The sequence below is a fragment of the Durio zibethinus genome, chromosome 19 (assembly GCF_047325235.1).
Source record: "Durio zibethinus cultivar Kanyao isolate XHJ-2024 chromosome 19, ASM4732523v1, whole genome shotgun sequence".
NCBI lineage: Eukaryota > Viridiplantae > Streptophyta > Magnoliopsida > Malvales > Malvaceae > Durio > Durio zibethinus.
Genome location: NC_143180.1, coordinates 4,485,620 through 4,495,753, shown reverse-complemented (window position 1 = coordinate 4,495,753; position 10,134 = coordinate 4,485,620). Strand labels below are relative to the sequence as shown.

At 30.4% G+C, this 10,134-nt stretch overlaps 1 pseudogene; it reads right to left on the bottom strand.

Moving 5' to 3' along the window:
• Positions 1–439: 439 nt before the first annotated feature.
• Positions 440–2,608, bottom strand: LOC149513366 (small ribosomal subunit protein uS12-like; annotated as a pseudogene).
• Positions 2,609–10,134: the final 7,526 nt, after the last annotated feature.

The following is a 10,134-nucleotide window of genomic DNA, read 5'->3' as shown; positions in this document are numbered from 1 at the left end:
GGTGCTTGACGTGGATCGAACGATTTAGGGCTGGCTTTGATACCACTTGTTATGGTCCGAGACTTAAGCTCTGACCTACACGGCTCCAAGACCTAGGCATGCACTCATCCGACGTCCCGGATCAACCTAACTGTCACGATTTACACCTTTGTGAGATATTGTCCGCTCTGAACCCTTGGCCTCACCATTTTGTCTTACAAAAGGCACCTCATAAGGAAGAGGTGGTGTGAACCCTTATATATCCCAGTGACCTCCCTTTTATGTTCGATGTGAGATTCAGGACTCCTCCTTAGGTCCGTAACATTTATGCTTGGTTAGTAAAAGAGGATTTTCTGACTTATAATCCTTTGCTTTTGAAAGTGCATTTAGTTTTTCAGTTATTTCATTGCAACAGAGTGTATTTTTGTCTCATTTTTCAGTGCTTGGGATACAGAACCTCTTGGATCATGGATTGTACGCACAGATTTTTACAAGAAAAAACGATTTCTGGCCTAGAGGTGAAAGTAGATTGTTCCTAATGTAAGCAACAAAAACAAATTTGAGCAATTGTCGATGCATGGCGGAAAATTTTTAATGTTCAGTTTAAAATAGCTGAATGATCCACCTCATCTCTTTCGATTATCCTTTCAACTGAAACCTTTTATTACTGGTACCATCAAATAACAGCCAACCCCTTAGAGAGCAGTGATTCTTTATTATTTTTTTTTCTATGGTAAAAGCGGATAAGGCTAAGTTTAAACACAAGCCTGAATTTGAACCCGGATCCTGCAGGGTCATTCCACCCGAAGAGACACCAGCCATTGCGCCGAAGCCTGCAGCTCTATAAAGCAATGATTTGAGGAGATTCAAATATAAATTCATGCAATGTTTTACAAATTACTAATTGATTATTGCATATCAGTATTCTATGCCAAATGCAGGAAACTACAAGCAACATTTCAATACCTGTAAATCACTCAATTAATCAAAATTTTCACTTTAGATGATAAACAAAAAATGGTTCACAAAATCCCAGGCACTACCACTTTGATGAAAACAAAATTTTGGTAAACCATGATGAAAGCTAAACTCTTCCAGTAATCATAAGACCTCGGCTTCTCCTTCTTCTCTTTGAAAAGAGCTAGAAGAGACACACCAGATACCTTAACAACCTTGAACCTGACTCCAGGAATATCTCCCACAGCATGCCCTTTTCGTCCAAATCCTGCAATCAAAACCTCATCCTGCACCAAATCAAACCAAGCATGGCATTAGGCATCACTTAAAAGGAGACCCTGTTATCTACAGCAAGCTTTTCACAATTTTCTTTAACTAACAAATCATACCAGTAGACAAAACATCCCAAAGACTGAGAAATTATGAACATGGATCAATGAAATTCTACTCAATAAACATTAACCAAAGACAAAAACATGGATCAAAGATCAGAAGAGTTATGACAAAAACGAGAAAATTGTGTATAACTTACATTCTCCTCAATGTAGTTTAAGCAACCATCATTGGGTACAAAAGCAGCAATTTTTCCCATTCTTGATCAGCTGAACACGAGCACATTTTCGGATAGCAGAGTTAGGCTGCTTAGCTTCAATGCCACTGCAAATGCCAGTAATTGTCAAGTTCTGCATCAAATTCAAGTGCAATCTGCTAGATTAATACCCTTAAAACATCATCAAAAGCATAACTTAGTTCTAACATTTTCCTAAGAACTATGCTTTTGGCATGTGATGATCCAGCAAATGGTTTCTTCCATTCATTTCCCAGATTGGACTTCTTATATGCCTTGTCAGCCCACCTCTGCCTCCTGCGGTGTGTTCTCAACTTACGACCACCTCCCATTCCGTGAGTCTTCCTGCTCAAAACTCCCATTTTGTCAGCATATTTCTCCAAAATACAACACAAATAACCTTCTAAAGGCTTATCTACCAAGCCAAATCATCAAATTGGATAAACGAAAAATGAATTTCCTTTGCACAACAACAATCTTCAATATACATATGCATCACAAAAAAAGGTAAACGGTCCACGAATATAAATAACCTAACCCGATCCCATGGTTCAGAAGTTCATTAACCACCGTTTCGTAAGTTTCTATCTACAAATCCTGAACAACAACCACAATAATAAATTTCTCACATTCCATTTCCTACTTCCATAATTTTCCAATCAACCAAACAGTTGGTTAAGGACATTTTGACCCATAAATTCCACAACTTTATCAACAACCAAACACACCAGAAACAAAAGGAAAAGAGAAAGCATTATTGACCCACAAATCATCTAATCATATAAACTAGATCTTAACGACTACTTTACTCAGAAAAAAAAAAAGGGACAATCACGAAATGATTCACAAAGCTAGCATTTTTCAAATGCAAGGATCAAATTGAAAAGAACAAAAAATAACATTTTTCAGAAAAATAAAATTAATATAAGGAAAAAAACTAACCCCATTTTTGCTGTTGCGAGAAAAACTTTACTGAGACTGAACTATGAAAGTAAGAGATTGAGAAGAGAGGAAGTGCTGGTTCGTGCAAATTGTAAATCCTAACCCTAACAATTGATTTAGCATGTAGTTTAATTTGAGAGATTCTTTGTAATTTTTTTTCCCTTCAAACTCTTTTTTTTCAAAATTATTTTTAAATAAAACTATTCAATTATTTTTTCTCCTTTTTTTCCTTTGCACCTTTTTTATTTTTTAATTTTTGGATTTATAAATAGTGAAGTTTTTAAAATCTCAAAATTTACAAATTCAAAAACTTTTAAAAGTGTCGAATTTGGATAATCAAAAATTAAAAACTTTTTTTGTCTCAAATCATTGAAATCAAGAATAAATGTAAAAATTCACATGCATAATTTTTGTCTATTAATTTGTAAATGACCTTACAATTATTTTAAAAAATTCATGCTATATTAGATTTTTTTCTTGATTGAATTTTTTTAAAATCTTAAATGTAATTTTTTTTTTAATTTATCATATATGAACATCTGATAAGTTATATAACTTGCCATATATGCATATTTAATAAATTATAAAATTTATCAAAAATGATATCCGAAAACTTTAAAATTGAGATGAGAAAGGATAATTAAATAATTTCACCTAAAAATAATTTTTAAAAAAAGTAAATATAGACAAAAAAGATAAGACTATAAACCAATCGAATATGAATAAACAAATGTATAACTTTGGTTTGTTTATTTATTTTTAGAAGTGTTTAGGCTCAATTTGCATTTAGTAAAAAAAATTTTCTATACGTTCAAATTTGGTTCGTTTAAATGATAGGATGTTTGTACTTATTTCATATTCAATTTGATTAAGTTAAATAAGTTCATTCATAAATATTAAACGTATATGTTCATTAATATATATAAATGAATATATTTATGAACAAAAAAAATCATAACTAAACAAATTTAAACAAATAAACTATAAATGAATAAAACAAATCTTTAAATTGTTGTAATGGTTTTCTAAGCTGCTAGACGAATTTGAAAATAAAAAGGAGTCACCATTAATTTTTTGTGTTAGGTGTGATTGGTTATCTATTAAAACTTTTATTTTTAATAAAATCTTAAAATTGATTAAAACTTTACCAAAAAGATAATTTTTTGATCCACAAAAACAATTTGGATTCTAAAGTCGGTTACATATAGAGAAGAATTAACACCCCCTACAATGCCCGTTTAAAATAGTACAAATTAATAATGTATTATCCTTTAATTTTAACAAAAATGACTTAATTTTGGTATTTGAAATTAATTTTCTTAAAATTATTTATTGTAAAAAACATATTTTTATTTTTCATTTTTTTCTTTTATCTTGGTTAGAATAATAAATAAGAACATTGGCTATTGAAAAACTCTCAAAAAATTCCAATACTTTAGCTATATTAAAAGAAAATTTTCTCACCAAATGATCTCTTAAGAATCACTACTCAAAATTTTCAAAAATTTCATCATTTGCAATTCATATTTATGTTCAAGATTTATGTTTAATAAGCATATTGTAAATTATGATATCCATACTTTAAAATCATATAATGTTTTCTAAAAATTCATTTTTTATTCTATTTATTAAAAAAATGAGAAATCTTTATCTAAAATTATTCTAAATAGTCCAGTATAGTGGTGGCATTTTAGCTAAATTTTTTCACCTAGAGAATCCTAAAGAATCACTGCTCGAATTTTTTTAAGATCTCATATTTGAAGAATTTTTCGTTTAGTTTTATAAAAATTATTAATAATTCAAAGTCATGTAATAATATAATTATCTATAAATAAATTTATTTTTTAAAAAAAAGTACATTCTTATAAATATTTGTATTTTCTTATCTTTTTAAGAAAATCATTCAACTTAAAGGAAGAAATAAAAATATTTGTATTAAAAAGAGTTTCTAAATATTTCAATACTTAGGTAATTTTTAGAAGGTTTTACTCACCTAAAAAATTTTTGAGAATCACTATTTGAACTTCCCGAAGTCCCGTCATCAAAAATTTTCATTTAATTATTAATTTTTACCATTTCATATTATTATTATTATTATTACATTTTTTTAATTTACTAATATTTTTTAACACTAATTTTCCTATTTTCCTTTTTTTTTAATTTTAGGTATTTGAAATATTAAGATGTATCAATAAATAGTTTCAATAACCTAGAAAATAAAAAAATTTTAACAAAATTAAGAAAATTACTAAAAATCCACTGGTTAACACTAGTTCATGGTCTATGAGCAATTTAAACCAGTTCTCAGCTGTTCAGGCCAATTCAAAAAGTGGTTAAAGGGGCTATTTAGAGGTATTCCAATTGAACTAATTAAATGCTAATAGAAAGATGGGTCGAGCATGTAGATCCTGGGTCAAGTAGTTGGGTCACACGTAAATTCCCTAGCTGAAACAACGTCATTTTCTTGCTTTTTCCCTTTAGTATAAAACTAAAAAAAAAATTTATTTACTTCATTTCATAGCTTTTCCCAAAAAAAAATTCACTCTTCTCAAACAAAACAAAAGGCTGGCCAAGCTTTAATGCCAAGATCCAAAACTCAATAATTAACCCTCATCACCACTGCTTTTTCCATCACCGACCACCACTTGTCAATGTCAAAATCATCCAAACTTCACCCGAATGAAGCCCTTATCTTCATCTTTCCATTTCTTAACTCATTTTTTCAAAATCAGTCTAGATCTTTTAAAATTTGCCATTCAAGATCATGACCTTAAAACTCAAAAGCCATCTCTTTTATCAACCATAAACCCCTAACCTTTAGTATGCCTTTCTTTTACTCATAGCCTTTTTTTCCTGTGAAAACTAGGCTAAAAGCCATTTCAACGTGAAAGTTTTTCCTCATTTTTTTGTATTTTTTTGGGGTTTTTTTTTTGGTATTTTAGCTTTATGGTGTTGGGTTCCCCTACCTTGGGGACAAATTGTGGTTGTTTTTTTTTGTGATTGTTGAGTTTGGCAATGGTATTTGTGTTTTTTTTTTTGTATACGTTTTGGCTCACAGTAATAGGGCTTTGGGCATGGTTGAAGGGTTGTGCTTTGGGATGGTGTCGAATAGTTATGGTGGATGATGGTCATGATAGTCAATTTAGTGGGATTTGGCCGAGGCTAGTTGGTGAGTTGGCAAAGGTATGGGTGAGGGCAAGTGGGTTTTGTCCTTAAGGATGGGCGAAGTTGTTGGCTGGGACTGTTAGTTTTTGTGGTAAGGAACCGAGTGCTGAAACTTGATGTATAGGACAAGCAAAGGTGTAGGCCAAGGTTAGTAATGGTCAGAAGGTTGTTCTTAGAGAGTGGAGTTGGTGCGACTAGTTTGGTTGGTGCTGCCAAGGTTTGCATTGTGGTGAGTGAAAGCTAGGTGAAGGGATTTTTCGGTGTTGCTTGGTGGCTTGGGTGGTGGTCACAAGGGTTCATGCTATTAGGGTCTATTTAGGTGTTATGAGCATCTAGCCTAATGCATCCAAGGTGCTAGTAAAAATGTGTGCTTTTAGGGCCTTAAAGTTATTGGGTTAGTGGAATTGGTGCTAGGGCTAGGGATTGTGCTTGCTAGGTTGGTGGAATGGGTGCTAGAACTCTACTGGGTGTGGGGGTGCTATAGAGATGGTCAAATGGGTGCCGACCTTAGGATGGGGTAGGTATTAGAGGAGCTGTAGAGTAGGATTAGGCATGGGATGGTACTAAAGCTGGGGACGACCAGGTGGATAATGGAAATACGTGCTAGAAGGGTGTTGGAAAAGTGGTGCATGGGACAAACATAGGTGTAGGCCAGTGTTGGTAATGGTCAGAGGGTAGTTCTTAAAGGGTAGGCTTCTAGAGTTACTAGGTAGGTGAGTGCAAAAGTGAAAGGTTCTTGTTGCGACCTTGGGTTTTGAGTGCTTGGGGTTAACCAAGGCTATTGCATGTATGTTTTGAGTTGGAGCTCGTGTGTACATGGAGTCGATCGAGGCTTGAAGGACTGATAAGGCTTGTGGTCTTTGTTCTTTATGCTGGGAAAAGATGGTGGAATTTGTTGCATTCTAAGAATGAAAAGGTTGGGCTAGTGCTTAGATCAATAAGTCAATGCTTGGATGCAATGTGTGCAAGGGTGTGAATCTAATGGTGTTTAGAGGGTGGAAATGGGTGCTTGACTTGGAAAAAATTCCCTTTTTGTGTATTCATCCTTTCTTTTTATTTGTAAATTGAACCACAATAGACATATGCATTCAATGTTTAGTAGTTTGAAAATGCAGTTTGAACATACATAACAAGGTTTGGTTGGTTGTGGTGTGGTGCTCCCTGGTACAGTGGTTGTCGGCCATTTTAATTTGTTTGTTTTCCTCTTTTTTTTCTTCTTTATCTTTATTCAATTTCAATTAATTTAATTAATTTTAAATAAAGAAATAAAAAATAAATTTGGGATTTTAAAAATTAATCTAGGCTTGAAATTTAATTTGGACTTAAAATTGAAGCTTAGGCCTTTTAAGCTCGAATATTAAATTTTGAATCGATCCAAATTAGGTTGAATTCCAAATTATGAAAATTGATTCAAAAATGATTAATTTGGGGCAAACTTGAATGAGCTTAGTAGAAAAAGTTATGTCAGGTGATATTTTAAAAACAAAATTAAAATATAAAAATCAAATTAATATTTGCATTTGGAAGATTATCTTAAAAATCAAATTAATATTTAAAAAAAAAATAATTAGTAAAAAAAGTTATGTTAGGTGATATTTTGAAATTATCTTAAAAATAATATATAATTGAAAAATAATGAAAAATTAGACAAATCACTATTTTTTAATGCACAATTAATAGTTAAGTAAGGAATGATTTTTCTTTTTCATTTCAATACTTTAGGTACTTCAATTAAATTTAGTAGACTTTGTTCTCAAGTAGATTAGATTGAGTGTGGATGTTGTATTTGATATTGACATTTACTGAAAAGTACATAGTTTTCATGTCAATTTCAATCATGTTCCCTGCTTTGGCAACTTTTATTTTAGGTATGACAAACTTTAAAATGTTCATTCTTTGCATTCAATAATATATTTTTATATAGTGGTAAAATCATATGTACAATCTTGATATATACGTCTCTTAACAAAATCCGATTCTTGGTTTTATGCTAAAATGTAATATGAGATTTTATACATAAAATAGTTATGCAAAGCATAAAATTTTTCTCAATATATAAAGATTATGTAAAATTAAAGATATTGTTTTCTTTAATCATATACGTATATATGTTGATGGACAATAAAAACAGAAGTATTAAATATATAAAATTTAAATGCGATCTTGGATGATTCAGGTTAGAAAAAATTTTAAAATCATTGGTTGTTTTAACGTTTGATTTATGTAAGAGAATTAGATTATTTAGTTTTCAATTTTTTTATCAAAATCAAATAAAAAAGTAAGCATAACATAACCAATGGTATTTGATAAAAATAAAAATATTTTTACTGAAGTACTAGCGATTATTTATATTATAAAAATTGACAAAAAAATATATCAATAGAAAAATATGAAAAATGGTAAGAGATATGTAAATTTTATTTTAATATTATTATAATTATATAAATAAATATGTAAATTTTATTTTAATATTTAATATTTTAAAAAAAGAGTATTTTTTATTATATAAATTGAACTTAATTGATGGACTTGAAAATTTTTTTTTTTTCATCATGGATTGGGCTTAGAAATATTTAAACCTAAAATATCAAATTGAGCCAAATTTAAGCAAACATATAAATTGTTAATGTCAACTATAAACTTAACTCAAACCCGATTCAATCCCCATAAACACTTTTAACCATTGGTTCACATTAAGGATAAAAAAAGTAAAAACAATTTCCCTTTAACACAACTTAACATTTCCTTCTTATTAAGAACAAGACTTATAAAATGTTTTTTAAGTGAAATTTATAAAATTTTATATTAAAAATAATTAAATTAAAATTAAAATTGAAAATCAAAATCAACAAATCAAAAGTTTTTGATACATAAATCAAGTGTATAAATTTAAAAAAATTTAATAAATTTTAATATATTTTTTAGATATTCATTTTTGATAAAAAAAATTTAACAAAATTTTACCAAGCACTAACAAATTTTAATTATAAATTATATTTTTACTAATTTATTTACATATTATTAAAATTTTTATTATACTCATTAATATTTCAATTGTTTATTAAAATTTAATTGAATCATTTTTATTAATAAACTTTACAAACCTCACTAAAAAAATTATCTAAATTTTGATCTCCAATTAAATATTTATGATCTTAGTAGTAACCATTCATTATGCAGGCCAATCCCATTGCTCATCGCCATTCCAACTCTAATTCTTTATATCTCAATCTGCTAACAAATGCCAAACTTAAAATTGACAGAAAACAGATTCTGAAGCTTATTAATTGACTATAAAAAAATCAATAAAAACCAAGTTATTACAATCAATTTTATCAAAACTTAATTAGATTAAGATAGATAAAACATTCCAACTCAGTTCCTTGTAAATGAAAGTAATACAAGGGTAATGAAATATTTCCAAAATGTAAAAGACGTCTGTGGATTTTTCTTTCCAAATTAATAAAAAAATATACTTAATTCAGTGGCATTGAATGAAAAAAGAAAAATCAAAAAGAAGAAAAGCAGATATTAATTGGGCTTAAGCCAAAATTTTACAAACAAAAACAACCCAACCTTTGCCTACCTTGTCTTGATTTCATGAAGAAAACAGTGTGCTTGTGACCCCAACACTAAAACCAAAAGACTACAAATACATTAGCCTTAGAGTTTCATCACAACTTGAAATAACTTGAAAAGAAAACAAAAATCAAAAAAGAAATGAATGCTATCAAGCTTTTCTTCCTCCTTCCCCTCCTAGCTCTTTGCTCTGTTGCTCTCGCATAGAGCAATTACGACTACCACTGGCTGGTTCAAACCTAGCCTAATGGGTACTGTTCTGTTAATCCTTGTGGTCTGACAGTGCTTCCACAGAGATTAGTGATGCATGGCCTTTGGCCAGCTAATAGTTCTGGATTGACTCCTGCACTGTGCCTGAATATTGTCGCTGATCCACAACCTTTGGTATGCCATTTGTTTCGATTTTCATTTTATTCTAACCTTAATTATTTGTCTATATTTACAATTGTGGTTATTAACATACAAAATGTCATTTTGTAGTTCAATTTTTTTCCCCAGCAATTACAGAATAACATGAGCAGCCTTTGGCCTTCCATTGGTAAGTGGGACAACAACAATGCTTTTTGGGTTCATGAGTGGAAGCAACACGGTTCTTGCTAAACCAAGCCACCACAGCCTTATTATTCCATTGCCATTAAATTGGTGAGAAGTACTGTGGACCTTGATTTGGCGATCAAAGCTGCAATTCCAATGTGAGGTTTTGCTCCTAGACGTGATATCATTAACGCGGTAAGAGGAAAGGTTGGGAATGTTACTCCACTCCTTCGATGTGTGAAGAAACCTAATGGTAATTATCTATTGTCAAAAATCACAGTTTGTGTCGACAAACAAGGGATCAAGGTGATATCATGCAATGTCAGAAAGGAGAATGTTCGTGACAATTGCGGGACAACAATCAAATTTTCAGCCCGAGTGAAATGAATGTTGCTTTACATGTGTTACTT